The sequence below is a fragment of the Balaenoptera acutorostrata genome, chromosome 14 (assembly GCF_949987535.1).
Source record: "Balaenoptera acutorostrata chromosome 14, mBalAcu1.1, whole genome shotgun sequence".
NCBI classification, from domain to species: Eukaryota; Metazoa; Chordata; class Mammalia; order Artiodactyla; family Balaenopteridae; genus Balaenoptera; species Balaenoptera acutorostrata.
The window spans coordinates 49,499,471-49,525,382 of record NC_080077.1 but is presented as its reverse complement, the minus strand read 5'-3'; the positions used below and the strand labels follow the sequence as shown (position 1 = coordinate 49,525,382).

Sequence of the window (25,912 nt, the reverse complement as noted above, 5' to 3'; positions counted from 1 at the left end):
TCTACCTTATAATATAAAAAGAAACTAGATAAGTCTCATTTATTACTTTTGATAATTCAAAGCATCTTGATCTACTCAAAAAAACTTTTTTTTACTCTTTGAAATTCCCAAGCTTTAAATTTGTTTTATTTATACTAATTGTTTTATTAATTTTTAATGATCTTGAAAAATCTCTCCTTTAAAAGGTATTCCATTTATACCTCCAAAACACTTTCTCAAATAACAGGTTAAAAAAAACAAAACAAAACAATGCTAAATTCTTACTTATACTGTAACTAATGTCTATGTAATTCTATACAGTCCTAGGAGAGTAAAATAAACATATCTGGGTCTAGCTACTTGGTAATATGTAATATTATTTTCTTATTCCAAATTAAATATGTAAAGTTCTAATAACAACTTTCAGTTGTTTCATAATTCAGAATGAAAATCCAACGAATTTCAAGTGATTAACATAGAAAAATAAGAATATGTTTCAGCATATAAAACTAAAACATACCTTACTTCATAAGTTACTAGAATTATTACATTATATTCTATCTTCACAATAACAACAATTCTGGGCCATATCTCATAGTACACAAATCTAATCAGACTGGTTTTAGTTGGAACAAAAATTATTACAAATTTATATTTTACTAATAATGTGAAAGATCTCAGGACATGACAAAAAGTATATGCCTCTATAGTGTAACTTCACATTCTGACATAACAATACTTAAGGAATATCAACAACAACTATTATCATCAAGAAAATCTCCCTAAAGATAAATCTCACCATATTGCGGGGGGGGGGGGGGGCAGGGCAGAGTGGGAAAAAAACAGAAAAAACCCAGAACAAATCACACAAGAGCTATGAGACAGTATCTTATGATCTAACATACATATAATTGAAATCACACACGAAAAGGAGACAGAGAACAGGTCAAAAAAAAAAAAAAAAAGATAATGGCTGAGATTCTTCCAAATTAAATAAAAGATAGAAAACCACAGAACCAAGAAGTTCAGAGAACACCAAACAAAACAAGACACATCATGTTCAAAGGTAAAGACACACCATATGCAAAGACAGAGAAAATCTTAAAGACAGACCAAGAAAAAAGAAGACATTTATTATACAGAGAATCAAAGAATTACAGCAAAACCACACAAGCCAGACAACAGAGTGACATCTTTTTTTGTTGTTTTTTGCTGCACCATGAGGCTTGTGGGGATTTTAATTCCCCAACCAGGGATCGAACCCAGGCCCTGGCAGTGAAAGTGCCAAGTCGTATCCACTTGAATGCCAGGGAATTCCCTAGAGTGACATCTTTTAAGTGCTAAAAGAAAAGAAAATGGCAATCTAAAATTCTATACTCAGCAAAAGTATTCTATAAAAATGAAGGAAAAATAAAGTCTCTTTCAGAAAATAAAAAAACTGAGTAATTCATTACCGCCAGACTTGTCCTACAATAAATAATAAAGGAAGTTCTTCAGGCAGATGGAATATGATAGCAGACAGAAACTTGGATCCATAAAGAAATCAACAGCACTAGAAATGACATAAATGGAAGTAAATATAAAACCTCATTTACACCTTATTTGTAATTTCTCTAAAAGATAACTGTCTAAAGCAAAAATAGAAGTAATCTATTGTGTGCTAATAGCACATATAAAAGTGAAATGCATGACAACAAATGCACAAAGGATGAGCAGGAAGAATTTGGAGGAAACAGCTATAAAGTTGTTATAGTATATATGGAATTAGGTACTAGTATATAATGGAAGACTTGATTAGTTACAAATATATATTACAAACCCTAAGACTACCACTTAATTTCAAAAAGAGATATAAATAAATGAGCAGATAGTAGAGAGAAAGGGAATAATAAAAAATATCCAGGTAATCCAAAAGAGGAAAAAAGCAAAGAACAGATAGAATAACAGAAACCAGCTAGCATGAGAAGCAAGAAGAACTACAACCCTGCAGCCTGTGGAACAAAAACCACATTCACAGAAAGATAGAGAAGATGAAAAGGCAGAAGGCTATGTACCAGATAAAGGAACAAGAAAAAAACCCAGAAAAACAGCTAAATGAAGTGGAGATAGGCAACCTTCCAGAAAAAGAATTCAAAATAATGATAGCGAAGATGATGCAGGACCTTGGAAAAACAATGGAAGCAAGGATCAAAAAGATGCAAGAAATGTTTAACAAGGACCTAGAAGAATTAAAGAACAAACAAACAGTGATGAACAATACAATAACTGAAATAAAAACTACACTAGAATGAATCAGTAGCAGAATAACTGAGGCAGAAGAACAGATAAGTGACCTGGAAGAAAGAATGGTGGAATTCACTGCTGCGGAACAGAAAAAAGGAACGAAAAGAAATGAAGACAACCTAAGAGACCTCTGGGACAACATGAAACACAACAACATTCGCATTATAGGGGTCCCAGAAGGAGAAGAGAGAGAGAAAGGACCCAAGAAAATATTTGAAGAGATTATAGTTGAAAACTTCCCTAACATGGGAAAGGAAATAGCCACCCAAGTCCAGGAAGTGCAGATAGTCCCATACAAGATAAACCCAAGGAGAAACACACCGAGACACATAGTAATCAAACTGGCAAAAATTAAAAACAAAGAAAAATTATTGAAAGCAGCAAGGGAAAAACAACAAATAACATACAAGAGAACTCCCATAAGGTTAACAGCTTATTTCTCAGCAGAAACTCTACAAGCCAGAAGGGAGTGGCACGACATATTTGAAATGATGAAAGGGAAGAACCTACAACCAAGATTACTCTACCCGGCAAGGATCTCATTCAGATTCCATGGAGAAATCAAACGCTTTATACACAAGCAAAAGCTAAGAGAATTCAGCACCACCAAACCAGCTCTACAACAAATGCTAAAGGAACTTCTCTAAGTGGAAAACAAGAGAAGAAAAGGACCTACAAAAACAAAAACAAAACAATTAAGAAAATGGTCACAGGAACATACATATCGATAATTACCTTAAACGTGAATGGATTAAATGCTCCAACCAAAAGACACAGGCTCACTGAATGGATACAAAAACAAGACCCATATATATGCTGTCTACAAGAGACCCAGTTCAGACCTAGGGACATATACAGACTGAAAGTGAGGGGATGGAAAAAGATATTCCATGCAAATGGAAATCAAAAGAAAGCTGGAGTAGCTATACTCATATCAGATAAAATAGACTTTAAAATGAAGAATGTTACAAGAGACAAGGAAGGACACTACATAATGATCAAGGGATCAATCCAAGAAGAACATAGAACAATTATAAATATATATGCACCCAACATAGGAGCACCTCATACATAAGGCAACTGCCAACAGCTATAAAAGAGGAAATCGACAGTAACACAGTAATAGTGGGGGACTTTAACACCTCACTTACACCAAAGGACAGATCATCTAAACAGAAAATTAATAAGGAAACACAAGCTTTAAATGACACAATAGACCAGATAGATTTAATTGATATTTATGGGACATTCCATCCAAAAACAGCAGATTACACGTTCTTCTCAAGTGCGCACAGAACATTCTCCAGGACAGATCACATCTTGGGTCACAAATCAAGCCTCAGTAAATTTTAAAAAACTGAAATCATATCAAGCATCTTTTCTGACCACAATGCTATGAGGTTAGAAATCAATTCCAGGGAAAAAAATGTAAAAAACACAAACACACGGAGGCTAGACAATACGTTACTGAATAACCAAGAGATCACTGAAGAAATCAAAAAATACCTAGAGACAGATGACAATGAAAACACGACAATCCAAAACCTATGGGATGCAGCAAAAGCAGTTGTAAAAGGGAAGTTTATAGCAATACAAGCCTACCTCAAGAAACAAGAAACATCTCAAATAAACAATCTAACCTTACACCTAAAGGAACTAGAGAAAGAAGAATAAACAAAACCCAAACTTAGCAGAAGGAAAGAAATCATAAAGATCAGAGCAGAAATAAATGAAATAGAAACAAAGAAAATAGCAAACATCAATAAAACTAATAGCTGGTTCTTTGAGAAGATAAACAAAATTGATAAACCATCAGCCAGACTCATCAAGAAATAGAGGGAGAGGACTCAAATCAATAAAATCAGAAATGAAAAAGGAGAAGTTACAACAGACACCGCAGAAATACAAAGCATCCTAAGAGACTACTACAAGCAACTCTATGCCAATAAAGTGGACAACCTGGAAGAAATGGACAGATTCTTAGAAATGTATAACCTTCCAAGACTGAACCAGGAAGAAACAGAAAATATGAACAGACCAATCACAAGTAATGAATTGAAACTGTGATTAAAAATCTTCCAACAAACAAAAGTCCAGGACCAGATGGCTTCACAGGTAAATTCTATCAATTCTATTAAACATTTAGAGAAGAGCTAACACCCATCCTTCTCAAACTCTTCCCAAAAATTGCAGAGGAAGGAACACTCCCAAACTCATTCTATGAGGCCACCATCACCCTGATACCAAAACCAGACAAAGATACTACAAAAAAAAATTACAGACCAATATCACTGATGAATATAGATGCAAAAATTCTCAACAAAATACTAGCAAACAGAATCCAACAACACATTAAAAGGATCATACACCATAATCAAGTGGGATTTATCCCAAGGATGCAAGGATTCTTCAGTATACGCAAATCAATCAATGTGATACACCATATTAACAAATTGAAGAATAAAAACCATATGATCATCTCAATAGATGCAGAAAAAGCTTTTGACAAAATTCAACACCCATTTATGATAAAAACTCTCCAGAAAGTGGGCATAGAGGGAACCTACCTCAACATAATAAAGGCCATATATGACAAACACACAGCAAACATCATTCTCAATGCTGAAAAACTGAAACCATTTCCTCTAAGATCAGGAACAAGACAAGGATGTCCACTCTCACCACTATTATTCAACATAGTTCTGGAAGTCCTAGCCACGGCAATCAGAGAGGAAAAAGAAATAAAAGGAATACAAATTGGAAAAGAAGAAGTAAAAGTGTCACTGTTTGCAGATGACATGATACTATACATAGAGAATCCTAAAGATGCCAGAAGAAAACTACTAGAGCTAATCAATGAATTTGGTAAAGTTGCAGGGTACAAAATTAATGCACAGAAATCTATTGCATTCCTATACACTAATGATGAAAAATCTGAAAGAGAAATTAAAGAAACACTCCCATTTACCACTGCAACAAAAAGAATAAAATACCTAGGAATAAACCTACCTAGGGAGACAAAAGACCTGTATGCAGAAAACTATAAGACAATGATGAAAGAAATTAAAGATGATACCAACAGATGGAGATATATACCATGCCCTTGGATTGGAAGAATCAATATTGTGAAAATGACTATACTACCCAAAGCAATCTACAGATTCAATGCAATCCCTATCAAATAACCAATGGCATTTTTTACAGAACTAGAACAAAAAATCTTAAAATTTGTATGGAGACACAAAAGACCCTGAATAGCCAAAGCAGTCTTGAGGGAAAAACTGGAGCTGGAGGAATCAGACTCCCTGACTTCAGACTATACTACAAAGCTACAGTAATCAAGACAATATGGTACTGGCACAAAAACAGAAATATAGATCAATGGAACAAGATAGAAAGCCCAGAGACAAACCCACGCACCTATGGTCAACTAATCCATGGTAAAGGAGGCAAGGATACACACTGGAGAAAAGACAGTCTCTTCAATAAGTGATGCTGGGAAAACTGGACAGCTACGTGTAAAAGAATGAAATTAGAACACTCCTTAACACCATACACAAAAATAAATTCAAAATGGATTCGAGACCTAAATGTAAGACCAGACACTATAAAACTCTTAGAGGAAAACATAGGAAGAACACTCTTTGACATAAATCACAGCAAGATCTTTTTTGATCCACCTCCTAGAGTAATGGAAATAAAAACAAAAATAAACAAATGGGATCTAATGAAACTGAAAAGCTATTGCACAGCAAAGGAAACCATAAACAAGATGAAAAGACAACCCTCAGAATAGGAGAAAATATTTGCAAACTAATCAATGGACAAAGGATTAATCTCCAAAATATATAAACAGCTCATGCAGCTCAATATTAAAAAAAAAAACAACCCAATCCAAAAATGGGCAGAAGACCTAAATAGACATTTCTCTAAAGAAGACATACAGATGGCCAAGAAGCACATGAAACACTGCTCAACGTCACTAATTATTAGAGAAATGCAAATCAAAACTACAATGAGGTATCACCTCACACCAGTTAGAATGGGCATCATCAGAAAATCCACAAACAACAAATGCTGGAGAGGGTGTGGAGAAAAGGGAACCCTCTTGCATTGTTGGTAGGAATGTAAATTGATACAGCCACTATGGAGAACAGTATGGAGGTTCCTTAAAAAACTAAAAATAGAATTACCATATGACCCAGCAATCCCACTACTGGGCATATACCCAGAGAAAACCACAGTTCAAAAAGACACATGCACCCAGTGTTCATTGCAGCACTATTTACAATAGCCAGGTCACGGAAGCAACCTAAATGCCCACTGACAGACGAATGGATAAAGAAAATGTTGTACATATATACAATGGAATATTACTCCGCCATAAAAAGGAACAAAATTGGGTCATTTGTAGAGACATGGATGGATCTAGAGACTGTCATACAGAGTGAAGTAAGTCAGAAAGAGAAAAACAAATATCACATATTAACGCATATATGTGGAACCTAGAAAAATGGTACAGATGAACCGGTTTGCAGAGCAGAAACTTGAGACACAGATACAGAGAACAAACGTATGGACACCAAGGGGGGAAAGTGGCGGGGGGTGTGGGTGATGGTGTGATGATTTGGGACATTGGGATTGACATGTATACACTGATGTGTATAAAATGGATGACTAATAAGAATAAAAAAAAAAAGAAAACAGCTGGCACAGTGATAGAGTTTAGTCCAACCATGTTATTAATTACATTAAATGTAAAAAACCTAAACACATCAATTAAAAGACAGAGACTGTCAGACTAGGTAAACAAATAAGCCCAACTATATACTATCTACAAGAAACCCATTTTAAATATAAAACCAGAAGTAGGTTGAAAGTAAAAGGATGGGAAAAGGTATGTTAGGAGACAATTCTCCATGGGTCTGTACTGTGGTAGTTGTCTTTGAATCTACTTCTCAGTACTTGACTTGCAACTATCTCCCAACTGCTATTCCTCCTTATTAGTAGTCAATAAATTGGAAAGTCAGGAATCTACTGTCTAATGCCAGCATCTATGAAATTTGTGGCAAGTTAACTTGTTAGCTTGCAAGAATGTAAAAATCTCAGACCCTTCACAAGTCTTGACATGATATACCATGTTAAAAGCTAATTAAAAGAAAGCTGGAGTGGCTATATTATTAACGGACAAGGAAGACTTTCAGAATAAGGAATATTACCAGGGATTAAGAAGCCATTTCACCAAGAAGATATAATAATCCTAAATATGTAAGAACCCAACTAAAGCTTCAAAATACTTGAAGCAAAAACTGATAAAACTGAAAGAGAAACCAGCAAATCCACAAGTTGGAGACTTTAACATTCCTCTCAATATTTGATAGGACAAGCGGATGATAAACATACGGAAAAATTCAACCTTACTAGTGAGAGAAAATATACAAACTCACAATGAGGGAGATCATTTACGCCTATAAGAATTCATTTAAAACTTAAGTTTGACAAATCTAAGTGTTGGTGAAGATGGGGAACATCAAAAACTCTCATACACTGCTGGTGGGCATATAATTTGATAGAACCACTCTGGAAAACAATTTGGCATTACCCAATAAAAAAGAGATGTACACATCATACCACAGCAATTCCACCCCTAGTACAGCCATGATAAATTCTTATACACATGCTCTAGAAGACACGTACAACAGTTTTCATAACAGCATTGTTAGTAATTGGGGATTAAAAAAAAAAAAAAAGACCAGGAAACAACTCAGATGTTCACAGATAGGAGAATGAATAAATAAAATTGTGATATACTCATATAACACAATACTATACAGCAGTAAAAAGGAATGAACTACAGCTATATAATTCAACATAGGTGATTCCCTAAAACATAATGTTGGGTTGGGGCAGGGGGAAATCACAGACGAACAGACACACATAAGTAACTCTAAAGAGATAAAACCAAATAATATATTGTTTAGGGATATTTACAAATGAGGTAAAACTATAAAGAAAAACAAAGAAACGATTAACCAAAATTAGATAAGAGAGGAGGAGGCAATCAGAGACTTCAAAGATATTTGTAATGTTTATTCTGGGTAGTAAATAGATGTTTTTTATATTCCTTACCCTATACATATTACAGATATTCTCATATTATATATTTATAATTTAAAATTCTTACTAAGAATAAGTAATAAATACAGCTTCACTCAGCAAATATTGAAAACAAAAAAAAAAATGTTACATAAAATCACCAAACACAAGAACAACACCACTATTGTTAGTAGACACTGAGACATACATGACCCAAAGAGGCCACACTAGATACTGGTTATACTTAGCAAGATATAAAACATGAAACAACATGCCAGCAAGGCAGTGTCAGGTAGTTATTCTTCAGTAGGAGTCTTCACAGCAATTCAGGGAGTATTCTCTTTGGCCCCCAGGTGGCAGGTCAGGTAAAAGAGAACGCAATCACAAGGACCAGTGCAGTAACTACCCTAGCTTGAAAGTACCAAATAGTAACCACAAACTCCAGTCCTAAAGACATAGATTCCCAGTCTCACAATAGACTCGCTCAACTATAAGAGTTATCACACCCAGGAAAGCCCAAAGCTGTTGCCTCACACTGGTATTTACAGTTTATTCACAGTCCTCCCAGTCCATATGTACTTTACTAATCATGATTCATTATTACCAAAAGCAATGGTGCTTGGTTACACAACTGACCTTCTATCTCTATCAGGTTTCCAGGTGAATAAAGCTAGAGAGTTAACCCAAGACCAAAATAGTCAGGGGGAAAAAAGCTATTAATTTTTTACCCACAAGAAGTGAGGAGATTAAATTTAGAATGGCACTAAGCTAAACATCTATTTATATATTTCACTGAATGTAAAATGCCAATGATTATAAGACATCATTTTTTGTACTACTAAGAAAGAATATGCTTCCAATTAAATATGGTGCATCACTGATTGTAAGACCCATCCCAATTACTGAGATGTAAAAATGGCGGCGGGGGAGGATAAACATCTTAGAATCAATGAAATACAAAATAACTCTTCCAATTTTTCACTAAAATATTTAAGATATACAGCACTATTCTCTACCTTGGAGATATAATCTGCTCCAACAGAAACCAGTTCCCTACTAAAATCTTTCTAAAATATGTAAGATTGTATTTTCTCACTCAATACCAAGGTTATATTTTCTCACTCAATACCTCTCTTCATCTATTCTAAAAACACAACTCCTAGTATCAACAAAACTGATGGAGCATAGCTCTCTCCATTCTGGATGTTAAATGAGCTTCCCTCACTGATAAAAACCACCAGAAGTCCTAAGGGCCTTTACAACCTGGAGACTTTCATGTAATGCTCTGAAGAAAGATAGAAAGACAGACAGACAGAAAGAGAAGACAGAAAAACAGACAGAAAGAAAGATCCTCAGGTTATCTGGGAATAAGTTTGCTCCCACATGACAGAGACTGTGCAGTCAGAACGGGGGAAAACTCTTAAACCTCAATCTAGTAGGGGCATACTAAATGAATGTTTTCATCTAAGTGGGCTGTGCTCAATTATTAGCTCTGTATATCTGGGAAGGCAATTCTATCAGTTTATAAGCAAAAATGAAGATAATCAATTGGACTTTCCATACTCTGCCTACTTGCAAACACCAGGAGTGGATAAATAGCCTCTTGTTCATAGAAGGATGAACTTGGGACCTATACAAACATTCAGCACACCTTCTTAAGATGCCAAAGAAAAGAATCTGTGATAATTTACATTAGGAAACAGAAGAAATATAGACAGTATCTGCTGTGTTCTCGATAAGATACAAGAAAATACAGTTTCTGTGAAACATCTTTTATAAGGAAAGATGATCAGTTAAAAAAGAAAGGAATAAAAACACAATAGACATACACAGACTAAGATATAAATGGAATGCTAAGAGATAAGGAAAAGGAAAGAAATATAAACAACAAAATTAAAATCCATACTGGAGATAAGAAAGAATAGAATCTGTGTTACAGGAAAATATATCAGTAATGTAAGAAGATGAAAACAAAAAGGATCACCAAGAATGTGAAAGGACAAAGTTAAAAATAAGAGGGGGGCTTCCCTGGTGGTGCAGTGGTTGAGAATCCGCCTGCCAATGCAGGGAACACAGGTTCAAGCCCCGGTCTGGGAAGATCCCACATGCCGCGGAGCAACTAGGCCCGTGAGCCACAACTACTGAGCCTGCGCGTCTGGAGCCTGTGCTCCGCAACAAGAGAGGCCGTGATAGTGAGAGGCCCGTGCACTGCGATTAAGAGTGGCCCCCGCTCGCCGCAACTAGAGAAAGCCCTCGCACAGAAACAAAGACCCAACACAGCCAAAAATAAATAAATAAATTTAAAAAAAAAAAAATAAGAGGGAAGACAGGTATAGAAAAGAAATGTGAACCAATCCACAAATAACAGGTATTTCATTAATTTAAAAACAAAAACAGCATAACAAATGGAATGAAAGCAATAATCAAAGGCATAATGGAAGAACTATCCCAAAATAAAAAAACACCAGCATCTCTACATCAAAAGGACTTTCTTATCTCAGTCAAAATTCAAAGACACCAGAATAATGTTTAGAGAATTTTAAAGGAAAAGCCTGGGACACAAGAATACCATTTTGAGCCATGCTCTCATTAACATGTACACACAAAAAAAGCCATTTTCAGATATTCAAGGGTTCAGAAAAGTAAACCACCTGGATATCTCCTGAAAAATAGTACCTGGAAATGTATTTGAGGCAACCAAAAAAAAAAAAAAAAAAAAAATTACACCTGGAACTCAAGAATGGGTATAAACGGTGTGGTATATAAATAGATGAGTGGTGGTGCTCCATACAAAATTAATACATAGAGGTAAGTCTAAATTGTTCTACTGAAATTTAACACATAAGCTAAAAATTTTTTTAAAGAGAAGATATACTGTTTAAAACATTCAACATTTATAAGTTAAAGACTCAGAAGCTGAGAGTATAAAAATTAAAATAAGCTAAATTCCTTGTATCACATAAAAGAAAATATTTTTTATTTGTTCCCAAATTTTATCATTAAAACTACATTTCTGGGCTTCCCTGGTGGCGCAGTGGTTGAGAGTCTGCCTGCTAATGCAGGGGACACGGGTTCGAGCCCCGGTCTGGGAAGATCCCACATGCCGCGGAGCAACTGGGCCCGTGAGCCACAACTACTGAGCCTGCACGTCTGGAGCCTGTGCTCCGCAACAAGAGAGGCCGCGATAGTGAGAGGCCCGCGCACCGCGATGAAGAGTGGCCCCCACTCACTGCAACTAGAGAAAGGCCTCACACAGAAACGAAGACCCAACACAGCCAAAACAAATAAATAAATTTAAAAGGCATTAAAAAAAAAACTACATTTCTGTATATATGCTTTTAAAAGTGATTACTGTATCATGCTTTTTAACAATGCACATAAAAGAGTTTATGCTGCAAAAAACAGAAAGCAAAGAGTAAAACAGAATAATTAAAAAGTATAAAATTATAGGAGTAAAAATCAAATACATCAATTATAGCAAATTTTTATAGTTTAAAACCTCTACTGGAAAGATCCTCAGATGGGGTTAAAAAAATGAAATGACTTAAGAATTAAAAATAGTGACAGGCAATTATACAACATGGAAATAGTCAAACTAAAAGGAAATAGTTAATAATTTTGATGTGGAACAAGAAACAGGACTCAAGAAAATTAAAAGGTCTCTTTAGACTGATTAAAAAAAGATATCTACAGTGCTACTCAAATGCAGTCTATGAAGGAGTTGTTTGTTATAGGTTTGCAACAAGACAAGTATCAAACCAGAAACTCTTATAGCAATTTGACAGGAATTCTATATCTGTTTAATAATATAATAATACAAAAAGGGAGCTTGCTGGGTTTTCTTTCTCATTTCATTTTTCTAGTAATTCACTTTTTTTTTTTTAAGAGGTGGATTTTTTTTTAATTTATTTATTATTTATTTTTGGCTCTGTTGGGTCTTCATTGCTGCGCGCGGGCTTTCTCTAGTTGCGGCGAGCGGGGGCTACTCTTCGTTGCGGTGTGTGGGCTTCTCAATGTGGTGGCTTCTCTTGTTGCGGAGCACAGGCTCTAGGCATGCGGGCTTCAGTAGTTGTGGCACGTGGGCTCAGCAGTTGTGGCTTGCGGGCTCTAAAGCACAGGCTCAGTAGTTGTGGTGCACGGGCTTAGCTGCCCCGCAGCATGTGGGATCCTCCGGGACCAGGGATCAAACCCGTGTCCCCTGCACTGGCAGGCAGATTCTTAACCACTGCACCACCAGGGAAGCCCCTAGTAATTCATTTTTAATGTATTTTAAAGAGGTTATCAGAAAAAATTGATTCTTCACCACAATTAGTTTGAAAGGTACTGCTATAAAAGACCTATCAGTTATAAAGCTTTATGTGCCAATAACACAACATCAAAATATACAAAAGTTAAAACAATTAGAGATGCAAAGCAAAAATGAAGAACAAAATAAAGTGGGAAAGTCTCATTCCATGACAGATTAGATTAAAAATAAGTAGAGAATGAAAACAAATGATGAAAAAAAAAAAAAAAGAAAACAAATTATGAAATGTCACATTTCCTTCAGGAAGTCATCTATTATAAGATGTACCATCAGTTGAATACTAGCTTTTCAGGAGAAAAAATTACTGTGTTAAATGTACACATTGTGAGATGTATTACAACCTCAGAAATATTAGAATTTTTTTAAAAGAATCAATCAAGGAAATAATAGTATGTCAACAATTTGGTATCAAATAAATAGAAAAATTTAATTGTCAATGAAACATTTATAAAGATAGCGATGATATAACAGACCCTAAAGAATACCTTGACAACTCTGAAAAATTAAAAACCATGTAAAGCATGGCAAAAAAGGGTTTTCTACTATTCCTCACTATAAATCACTTAAGGATTCCTGTTTGGTTTTGCTTTTATTGATGCTGCTGGGTAAAATTATTATGAAGAAAGGGTTTGCCAACTTTAAAAACTTTTGAGAACTACATTAAATGACTTAAAACATGCTAATCTCTTTAGCCTTGCAGTTTTCTAATCCACTTTTATATAGAACTCAAGGGAAGAAGTCAAAGTATTTCATAATGTCAGATGCTGCATATATCATAGATGCCTCTGCTATCCTCTTCCTACCTCGTTACAATCTTATTAAAAATGTAGGATATTATTTGGGTTTCGGGTAGCATTATTGCTTTCTCAAAAAAGGTCACAGTCTGCTTGTCTTTCTTCTTTGTGGCCCACTGGAAAAACAACAGCCAAATGCAGCCACACTAATATAGCTGTATGGTTGATTACGTAAAGGCTGGCTAAAGAGATAAAGGGTTATACGAGAGCATTGCTTGAAACACTACCACTATATATATGTGTATATACTGTACACATTACACACACACACACAATGCACACTGAACTAGACAAGACTCAAAGCAATATTATTCTAAGTAACACAAATGTATTTTCCACCTATGCTCTACAGTCAATCATCTAAAAATTACCCTCCAAAGGATGATCCTACTTCTTGGACTGGTCTGTCAAAAAGAGTGGTCTCATGATAGCACCAAACTTAGAAGAGAAAAAAGTATATCAAAGATAGGATCCTTCTGAAACTTTTCATTTTAAGTCAGGGTTTTGAAAGGTAAGTTCTCTAAATAAGTGTTCTTCCATTCTCAAAGCTAATACTTAAACCTAACCTCAACTAAATGTGTTCTAAAAGCGTCATTTAAGATACAAACTTCGTTATAAAATGAAAAAAAATTATTTAAATAAAATGTATTTACCATAAGAATAAACAAACTAGAAAAAATATTTGCAACTCAATTCACAGATAGAGACCAATTTTCCTAATATATGAAGAGCTCCTTGGAATCAGTAAGCAAAAGACCAAGACTCACAACAGAAAAGTGGGTAAAAGATAAACGAGTAGTATCCTGAAAAAGAAATACAAATGGCTCTCAAGTATCTGGAAGGACATCCAATCTCACTCATAATAAAAGAATGCAAATTAAAACTACACTGAGATCCATAATTTTTATCTATTAGATTGGTAAAGATCAAAACATTTGAGATCATAACCTTGGTGAAAATCTGGAACAAGTCTCATTACTGCTGGTGGGAGTACAGATTGAAACAACCTCTGTATTATAGTTCTTCTTACTGGAAGAAATCCTTGTAAGACATTTAAAAAATGTAGTACATAAGATATATTCAGGCTGGTGTGAGCTGTTGGTCATTTAAAAAAATCTGTTGGTAATTGTCTGCTTTTATAGAATATTGTTCATATAATGAAGCAGACAGGTGGACAAGTTTAAGAAACTTTGATGATGAACACAGTAGTATTGCTCCATCTGCTCCTCATCTCATGATGGCCTATTGTGCACTTAGTGGGTGATCAATTAAATTTGCTGGGTGAATGGGACCAGGAATGATGCTAAAGGATGATGAGAATGGAATAAAACAACTGAGAACAAGAAATTAACTAAATTTATCTGAAATGGTAAATAAATTGCTTAAACACTATACTTTTTCAAGAGCAGGGCACTGTACACTGACAAATGTTTCCTGAAAAATGAGTCGGCCAGCAACAGAGGTATAGCAGATTGTTGCAGTAATGGCTCCCTAATGAGTCACACACTTTCAGGAAATTCCTCCCACACAGACTCTGGGCTTGGCCATGTGATTTGCTTTGGTCCATCAGAAAAGACAAAATATATGGGCTTGCCTTCACTTGCTGCTCCTACAAACCCTACTACTGCCTCCACATGAAGGCTAGCCTGCTGGAGACACATGGCTCTCCACCACCCCAGCACCAATATCCAGACATAGGAGTGAAGCCATTCTAGGCCAACTGGCTTCCAGACGACCTCTCAGCTGACTGCAGCCGCATAAGCAAGCCCAGCCAGAAGCAGGAGCAGAAATGCTGAACTGAGCCCATGCCAGAATCATGGGCTAACAAATGGCTATTGTTTTATACACTAAGTTTTGGGGCAGGTTTGTTATACAAAAATTGATACAAGTGGGGAGGTGAATAGGATTAGTGGCCAAGGAAAGTTTTTGTTTTACCTGTTTCTGCTTTTTAAAATTTCACAATGAGAATATATCCATACACTATTTAATTAACTTATAAAAATATTTTATATGATTGATATTATAGTAAAGCCCTACCATCACCTTATAAACACATACACATAAAAACAAAATAATCCAGTTCAAATGGGAACATGAATTTGAGAGGAGACATTAATATTGCTCAGGAAAAAAAGGGTCAGTACAGAGTAGCAGGGTATATTTATTACAAAAAAAATTAATGAATAAGAATACATTCATGGTCACTGTCATGTCTCAATAATGGCTATTATCAGATTCTGGATGTGTTAGGAGACATACATCTCAGATTTTGCTTCTCTGCTTCTTCTGTTTAGGCAGGTAATGGCCTAATACATGTTCCCTCATTTTAATTCTCACATGCTATGAGGTAAACATATGCTGAATAACTTCAGGCAAAAGTTAATTAACCTCTTCATGCCTTATTTCCTCAAATGTAAAATGGGGATAGTAGTAACTATTTTATAGAGTTGTGAAAATTAAACACTTAGAATAAGGCACACAGTAAGGGCTCAATAAATGGTCTATAACCTCTGTTAGTAAAATGATGTAACCTTAAAGTCTTTTGACTAACTTGGCTTCTATTTTATAATCACTAAGCAACATCAACCAAAGTGTGATTCATCAAAATTAATTTGAAAATCTTTCTAATAACTTCATGAAAAATCCAGAAGACAATGCCATTAAAAAACAAAACAAAACAAAACCTGGGAATATATGTAGAAAAAATATGGTGAAGAAAATTGAAACTCTAGGCAATAATGAATTCATTTGGTCCACATTCCACAATACTAAATGGGTTTAAAAACCAAAGGCTTCAATTTTTGTGTGTGTGTTACTAATTCACAAAAGGCAAAAAAAGAAGAGAGTGATAGTTCCCACTGTCACCTCTACTATGATCTCTGGTGCACACACACTTCCAACTCATTCTACCATCATTTAAAAAAAAGAAGGCACTACTAATGGCTTTGGAAAATAAGGCTCTTTCACAAGAAATACACTTAACCTAAATGGCAGTATTGGAAAACTGTAGTTACTCCTTGATCAATGGCTTAACACTGCCCTTTTTCAAGGCAAGATCAGGCTTGGATAATTTTGTCTCTCTCTCTCTCTCTCTATATATATATACACACACACACACATATATGTATATATATGTATATGTATAGACACACATACACACACACATCAACAGTTTAAAAAGAAAACTCAGGCCTGGGTAGGGTACTTATAAAAAATAGCCGATTTTTTAAAAGTGTTTTAAACCAGTAATTACCTAGACTTTAGACATGTGAGTCAGTGACCTACTGTAAAGAGCCTTACACCACAATGTACAGGTATTTTAGTTTGTCCTATTCTGAGGAATGAATAAATGCTACAAAAATTCCATTTTTCATTTCAATTCAACTCAAACATTTTAAAGAGTGCTTGGTATATATGCAGTAATGTGGCAGATCCTGGAGTTAGAAGGGTTAGAAAGAAAGTAACAGTTATGTTACTATATATGCCAGATATTTGCTGCTTACCATGTTTAATCATAATAATCCAGTGAGGTAGAAATGATTAAAACTCACTTTACAGAGGAGGAAATTAAGGCTCACAGAACTAAAATAACTTATCCAGGGTTTCTTAGCAGCAGAGGCAGTGTGGAGGGTCCTGGGGCAGGGGTGAGGGGCAGGAGGCACACGAGGGTAGTGCCATATGACTATTCCTACAGACAAACACAACACTCAGTGTAGTCAGTCCTTTATCAGCCATGTGAAAAGAGGCTAGGACTGTGGAAGACCAAAGAGATAATCTTTTGGGAATGGGCAAAGGAGTCACAGAAGGCTTTAAAGTGGTTAATATTTGAGTTGTTACTTTAAGGATGAGTAGATTTATCAACTTCAATGCCAAGGTTCACCCCCACCTCCCCTCATCCCCAATATATTAACCAAAATAAATTACTTACTTGAAATTGAGAAAAACAATTTTGAGAGAAATCTTCCTCAGATATATTATTCCATAGTTTTAAAACAAATAATATGATGACAGTTTAATTTTTAGGTTGCTTTTATGTGGCTTGTCTTGGTTTTTATTCTGAAATGAAATTTAGATTAGTCATTTTCTTGTTCTGAGAAACTAGGAGTATGCCAACATGTTTTAACTTCACATTTTTTCACATATCAACATGTATTCTTACTTACAAAGTCTTTCATTTCACCATCTCAAACAAAACCTAATTTAATGTATAAATTACTTTGAAGTATAAATATGTATGCAAAATAATTTATTTCTTTTAATCCTTGTTATACTTCCTTGGTAGTTGTAATAAATGGAAGAAAAATAGAAAACTCTTGTTAAACTGTTACATATTACACAAGCATTTTTGAGGTAACATGCTTTCTTTTATTCTTTGAATCATATATATAGTAAATGCTCTCTTAATCCAAAGAAAATTAAATAACTGTCCCCAAGGAAATTGACCTCAAAATCTTAGTACTTCTCACAGCTATCATCTAAAAAGAAAACAGAATTGGACAAAAAAAAAACCCTAAGTTTTCTGAAGACAATTACTGCCCTTTTTTCTCCAAATTTACTTTCCTAGGCATATATCCAATTTCTGCTGCAGAAAACAGTCCAGTTTGCCAATACTAATTAAGCAACAAAATATTTTTCACTTAAAAAAGTGAAATACTTAAAAATCTACAGAGAACTGGAAGAAACACAGAAGATCATCTGGAAAACTTAAAAGAAATGACAAAAAAATAAATAAAAACCAAAAACAAACAAAAAAACCCCACCCAACCACACACCAAAAGGTTACATAGCTGTCATTAAGAGGGTTTTACTTATAATTTGTTCTGGTCTCAAAATGCATCTACTTTATGTCTAGACAGTGAAGTGTTTTTCTTTAAATTGCCTAAGACACCTACTCCTGCCTTATCTGTATCTTATCTGGAAACTATAAGTTAACACAATTTTACCCAAAGTTTACTGTACCTTAACTCCCATTATTTATTTCCTCTCTTATCTAGCATCACTGTGGTGTTAAAATGGCAGCCAGGTACCAAAGTGAGATATACCATCCCATATCCCATACCTTAATAAGTTTCTAAGTATTTCTCTGAAATATCTAAGGCTAATGGCAACATTCTTTGAAGCCTATTTAACCCCAACCTACTTAAACCCCAATCATTTTTCACTCATTTTTAATTGAACAAATTCTAATCCAATCAAAAGCAAGACCAGAAAAAGTTTAATTACAGCACCAGAGGAACTTGAAAGGTCTCCTGATTCATTCCCCTTTTCTTTGGAAAACTATATACATACAATTCTAGTATCAATTTTTGTTTATATCTGTCCTAAATTCCTCTTGTTATAGTCTAACCTTTATATTATTCTTTAAAAGAAGATAGCTACAGTCATCACAAAACAAATCCTACTATAACCTAGTCTACAGGAAGAGTCTAAGCACTATCGGACACCGCAGGCCCTCAAAGATTTCTAAACTGCGTACGTGCATTTTTTTCCTCTAAACGTCGGTATGTTAGTCTTTCAATTATAACCAATGCCTTTCCAGTTTTCCCTCAGGTCTGGGGAGCCAGTGTGAGGCAGGCAGTAAGGGCCGAGAGTCAAGATCCCCAGTGTTCAGACCCAGCCCCACACCAACCAACTGTAAAGTGGACAAATCCCTGAGCTTATCTATCTAGATATCAGTTTTCTTTAAATAAAACGAGAGAATTTCACCAGAACAGTGTTTTCCAACCCCTTTCACACTGTAAATAATATTTGTTCAGCACACTGGCCAACAAGAGGGCATTTGGAGGCACTGACATGGTGCTTGCCGAAAAAAATTTATCACATTTTCTTTATATAATCATGGAAGAAAAATTTTAATTTAAATAAAATTTGTAACAATTTGAATGAATTTCAAATCCAACCTTCTTCACATCAGGAACAATATTTCAAAATAACAATGATGATTTATTTTTGCAGAACACACACGCACTATTAGGCAGCCACCTTGCAGGAAGCTAAATGGCACGTCAGACAAACAGCTAAGAGGATCCAATACAGGCGAAATTCAGGCGTAGAGCTAGGTCCCCCAGGGCAACATCCCTGCTACCCAGTCCTCTCATCATCAGTGGCTGCACCTTGCACTGGATGACATGCTCCTCAAGCACCCAGAATGCAAACTCCAATAACAGCTCCATGACCCTTTCTTGACAAGAGGCAGCTGCATACTCTGGCTGGCTGAAGTAGATTCCAAGTAGTAAAGCACCTTCTTTAATGTACTTAAAATATCAAACACAGCAATAACTGCTAGTTAACGCTCATCATGCTCTCTGCTTACAGGAACCCCACACCCTACCTTCACACCCCACTCCACTAGCGCCCAGAGCCACATAACATCAACTGGAAGCTCTGAATTAGAAGACCTCAAATTAAACAGTACTGCAGTAATCATTTGACAACTATTTAGGACTACTAGGCCCTTTTATTTTTGTTCTTCCTTACCAATTCTTGCAAGCACAACATAACCTAAAAAAATTAACTTTGAACAGGTATCACATGCACATGGCAAAAAACATCCCAAAGTTACCAAACAGTACACTATAAAAAAATTAGACTCCCACTTTTGTCCTCTAGGCCACCAGTTACCCTCACTGGAGGCAACCACTGTTACAAAACTCTCATGTATCCTTCCAGATATATGTGTACAATATATATACTTACTTATAAATATATTTTTTTATTTACATATATTTATTTATATTTATACATTTTATACATACATATGTATTTTTTAAGCCACACAAATGGCAGCATACCACACATGGAGTCTTGCATCTTGCTTTTTTTCCTCTTAATATATCAGACACGGCACCACAGCAGTACACATAGTGTTGCCTCATTATTTTAAAGACTGCCTAGTATTCCACTGAATAGATATGCCATAATAATACTTAACTACTCCCCTACTGGTTTATGTTTAGGTTGTTTCCAACCTTTTGCAATGACAAACAATGCTGCCACAAATATTCTTATATGCTCATTTGACACATATATAAAATCTTTCAGAGGATAAAATCCTTGAATGAAGTTGCTAGATCAAAATATACGTGAAAAAGGAAAAAAAGAACTAAAAAAAAAAATGGGAATTCCCTGGCGATCCAGTGGTTAGGACTCTGCGCTTCCACTGCCAGGGGCCCAGGTTCGATCCTTAGTAGGGTAAGTTCCCACAAGCTGCGCGACACGGCCAAAAAAAAAAAAAAAAAAAACACACACCACTAAAATATACGTGCACTTTTAAATTCTGAAAATGACTCCCAAATTGCTTTCCATAGAAAATGAACATTTTATACTCCCACCAGCAATATATGAGAATGCCCATTTCCCCTTCCTCTCACCCTCCCCAAGTTATACTATGTATCAATCTTTCCTAATTAGATAGGTGATATATGGTATGCTGTAGCTTTAATTTACATCTTCATTATAATAAAATTGCGCATCTTTTCATATGAATTCTCTTTGCTCACTTTCTCTACTGGATTGTTTTCTAGGAGCTCTTTGTATATTAAGAGGAAATTAGTCCTTTGTGAAAAGTGTACAAATAATTTTTACTAGTCTACTTCTCTTTTAACTTTATGATTTTTGTCGTTATACAGAATTTTATTTTTACAGTGTAAAATTCAGCAATCTGGCTTCAGTTGTTTCATACTTTGAAAGACCTTCATCATTCCTAGATTAAATTAAAATAATTATCCTACTTTTTTGTTTGTTTTCACATTTCAATCTTCTGACTTATCTGGAAGCCAACACTTTATTAAAGAATTCTTTTCACTACTGATAGGAAAGGTAGCATCCATTATCATACACTAAGTTCTTACATATATTAGAGTCAATTTCTGCTCTGTTTCAACCTCTGCTCTTGTTTCATTGCTGTCATGTGCCAAAGCCATCCTACTCTGCAAAACATTTTAAAATTAAAATCAGTTTACATATAAATGAGTATAATAAAACTAGAAATTACTGGCTTCCTTTAATATAAGAATCATTTTGCAGTTCCTAAACTGAATTTATATAATCAAGTTTAACACTATCATCATGCAATCATGCATTTTAGTTGATACTTATCTGGGAGACCAATATCAACCTCAAGTCTTTTTCCCATCTTTCTAATAGCTTTTCCTTAATCTTGTATAGTTTTTTTTTTCCAAATTATAAAATCAATATATGTTCTCTGAAGAAAATCTGAAAAATACAAAATACACCTCCCAGAGATAACCAACCTTTATATTCTGGTGCATTTTTTCTGCATAAATGACTATTTTGCAAACTGATTTTTTCATATAATATACTGATAGCATTTTCCCATATTATTTTATATTATATTTATATTATAATCGTGAAAACATGACTTTAATGACATAAATTCTACTAAATGAATGTCCAATTTATGTAACCATTTCTCAGTTGTTGAACATTTGGAGTTGTTCCCTGTTATGCCTATCATCTATTGATTAATTCTTGCAACAAATGCTTGAGTTTCAAGCACTGTGGTCAGCATTGGCTGTATAATGGTGAGCAAAAATGAACGCATTACCAGCATTTACGGAGGTTACTGGGAAAGACAAACATTAATCTCCAATGTATATAAAAATTACAACTATAACAAGTGTTATGAAGGAGAGTTTATGGAGCTTTGAGAGTCTATGGAAGGCTTCCCTGAGGAATGACAAATTGGAGTTTAGGTGAAGGAAAAGGAAAAACATTCTAGGCAGAGGGAACAGCAGGTACAAAGGCCTCATTGAGGGAGGAGCATGGCAAGAATAAGGGACTGAAATAAGGTCAATATGGCTGGAACATAAAGAGCAAGGCAAGAAGGACATGGCTCAAGCCATTGACTGGATAGAGAGGTAGGGACCAGACTGTGCAAGACCTTGTAAGACATGTAGATGCCACCACATAAGACACGTAGCTTTGTCCTTATCCTAAATGCAATGGAAAGCTACTGAAGCATACCAAGTAGTATGGTGATATAATCAGGTTTGCATTTTGAAAAGATCCCTCTGATTACAGTGTAGAAAACAGATTAGAAGGGAACAGAAAAGACTGGGGTAGGCCAAGATTAGGAGGCTATTTGTTGTAAATGCATCCAAAAATGCTAGTAGTTTAGACTAGGGTGGTGATGGATAATGAAAGAAGTAGATGGATTCAAAAGATAATCAGATTTTGCCAAAAGATTTACATTCATAGATTAAAATCCCTAAAACTGGAATTATTGGGTCAAAAAACAACATTTCAAGGATTCTGACATGCATTGCCAAGCTGCCCAGCCAAGAGCAGTTTTCTCTCCATTTGTGAATTACCTTGTAACTGTTCCTCTATCAGAATTTTTATATTCTTTTGAAATTGCTTTAAAATGACTTAATCCATACTTCCTTCATGAAGCCTTCCCTGACTCCCCTTTTTGCCTGCTAGGTGGTCACTGAACATGTCCTCCTTTGAGTCCTCACTTTGTCTTACACATTTCTTTTATATTCCAATTAAACTATGTTTGACTTATGTTTACATGTCTATCATCCCTCCTACATTGTGAGCTTCTGGAGGGTAAAAGTTGTTCATAACGACGGCACTTACAAAATAGCTCAATATATATGCAGTAGGTTCTCATTAAGTGTTCAGTGAATGAACTGAATCACATATTACAAGATTCCACTGTGTCCACAGATTTAAGAGGACTCCTGCTTAATAAGCTTCTGATTAACTGATGGTTATTTTAAGTCAAACACAATACAGAAGACTAATAAAATTTGCAACTCAAGCTTCAAATACCTACTAAATAAAGTGACTAATTTTGCTTGTGGTAAATCACTAAATCTCAGTAGTGCTCCTGAAAAATCTTTCTAATATTTATATCAAATAGGCATTATATGATGTTAAAATATTTTTAAATGGTTTAGCAAAAAAAAAAAAAGCCTATGAACAAGACTTTTATTAGAGAAATTATTCATAATCTGAGTTGTTGATAAATGCTTTAGCTTTCAAAATTGTACTCATCTCAAATTTATTTAATAATCCACCAAAATACCAAAAAAGTGAGGTTATTTTGCAACTACATAACTTTATATAGCATTTCACAATTATCAATTTCTTATGTTGAATAACCTGATTTCATAGCATCTAGAACCATCTACTAAAATTTTCACTAGCTGGAGGAAGACTTAGAGGGGGGGAGATGGCAGAGTTCCTTACAGTAATCTTAAAGTCAAGCAGCTCCCTCTATAGTCTGTTTGTCCTACTTTGTTTAATTACTTGCTTTGTGAACATCTCACTCACACTCTTCTATTTACTCCTACTCTGCATCTCAGCAGGGAAGCTTTTTGAAAGGATAATTCTGTTTAAATTGATGTTGAGAAAACTGAGAAAGCTGTCTAAGCTCAACATGAAATGAGTTACATCAGGCAACTAATAAGCAAGAGTTAGTATGTGGTAACTGGGCAGCTTCCCAGATCCACCTGAGTCACATCCTTACAATAAAGCCTTAGGATTTTATTTGAAGTGAATTCCCAGAGCACTCATACCCACATTCAAATCTAAGTGAAAAAACGCTGTCCTGTACTTTAGTTATTTATAACCTTGCTTCCCACCACTAAAACAAGTTACCAAAAAATTGTTATATTGCTCAATGCATTGTATGTCAAAACAATATTCAAGACATTTTTAAATGAGTGAAAGAAAAGCAGAAGAGGTTTTTGGTTTTTCAAAAATAATTCCATCACTTATATATAGAAAATTTAATTGATTCTCTCAGGAACCAATATCCTCAACCACCAAGGGATTAAATCAGTCAGTCAGGATTTATCATTCAAATTTGAATGTACAACTTTTTAAAATACCTTTTCAAATTTCACCAACTTAAGATATGAGAGCTTTTAAGCCTAAGACAATTTATTTCTTAAATTACTCAAATATGCCCTCAAAACACAGGACAATCAGAAGTCAACTGGACTGTTTTCTAAAGCAGAAAAATACTTTTCATGCAATAATAGGAAAACTGAACTAGTAAAAATGTAATAAACCAATCGGTTCAAAATTTATAATATAAATCTGAAATGGTCACTTTATTTGGGAGAAAATTTCTTCTGCTGCTATTTTTCACAACTTCATTTGAAAAGCAAACTCAGTTTAAAAACATATTTTCTCCAAACCAAGGTAAAGAATTGAGGACTTCCAAAATTTCCTATGTATGAAAGACAAGTTTATAACACTCTAACATAGATTTATCATGTGTTACAATTTTTCATTAATTTTACTAATTAGTAGATAAATAGTTTGTGCTTTCAAACAATAAATCTGTCTTCATTAAAAATTCTAGCATTCAGACTTTTACTAAGCCAAATTGACTTCTTTTTTATATTATTTTCAAAATTTATTTTACTAGGTGGACTGGACTACTTTTCTTTGGGGAGAGAATTCAGAAGCAGATAATTATACAGTTTTTGTTTATGTTCAATTAATATTAATTTTACCGGGAGTTTCTGACATGCTAAAAATGCTGGCTTGATTCTGAAAGCTGTAAACTCTAAACGTATGCCAGTGATGTCAAAATTTTTCACCTTTTGAGGAAACACAAAAATTTTTATGTTTGTGAACTATATTTATAGCAAACTCAATTCAATTATCCTTAACAACTTGTAGTTTGGGTTTCTCTGTATCAGGTTTTATATCTTTCAATGTATGTACAAAAAAGTCTAACTTTTATATTGATTTACATTATACATTTCAAAGTGATTTTTTAATCCAGTTTTTTTTAAGGGGTGGGAGGGGGAGATGCTGGTAATCTATTGTAAGATGTCCAAGAGGAAGAAACACGTATTTCTTTTTATAGACTAGTTCACATGTCTATTTTTTTTATATTGAGAAACACAAAAGTACACCATACTCTTTATTTTTTAAAGAATATTTTTTCACATAATAAAATTCCTCCTAGCTCACTCTGAAATTCACTTTTTTTCCACAAACAAAATTTCCCTATAAAACAGAGCTTGCAAATCACTCAGGGATACATATTTCATGACTTGTGCAGAGAAAAAAAAAACTATGTGTAGAAAAGTAACCCAAACCATACAAACTGTAATACACAGCAATGCCACAGTATATCCTATTAGCATGTCCCTTTATAATTTCACAATCTGGCTGAACAGAGCTATATCAACATGCCTATCTTATTCCTTCTCTGCACCTGAAGTGAAAAAAAAAACAAAAAACAGTATATTACACTGAAATTCCAATTAGAAACAAAGACAGCACCACTGTATTTAAAAGGGCAGAAAATCTATCCTTCAGAACTCTTTATTGCCTCCAAAGTTTCAGGTGTTCTACTTTCAACAAATTGTTAACAGCACCCAAATGTCCCATCTTAAGAAGTCCATATCATCAAAATCTTTTTCACTATTTTAAAAAGAAGCATTCTATCAAATCTCACTAA

General features: G+C 34.7%; 1 protein-coding gene across 3 annotated transcripts in view; it reads right to left on the bottom strand.

Moving 5' to 3' along the window:
• The window catches only part of REV3L (REV3 like, DNA directed polymerase zeta catalytic subunit), a 188,900-nt gene that overhangs the window by 161,568 nt on the left and 1,420 nt on the right, over positions 1-25,912 (bottom strand). Inside the window, exon 1 of one of the 3 annotated variants that reach the window (XM_057527860.1) lies at positions 17,387-17,517. The exons of the other annotated variants lie outside the window; for them this stretch is intronic. The gene's annotated coding sequence lies outside the window, so the exon portion shown is untranslated. Of the gene's footprint in view, positions 1-17,386; positions 17,518-25,912 lie in introns of those variants that run through there. 3 annotated transcript variants of the gene reach the window in all.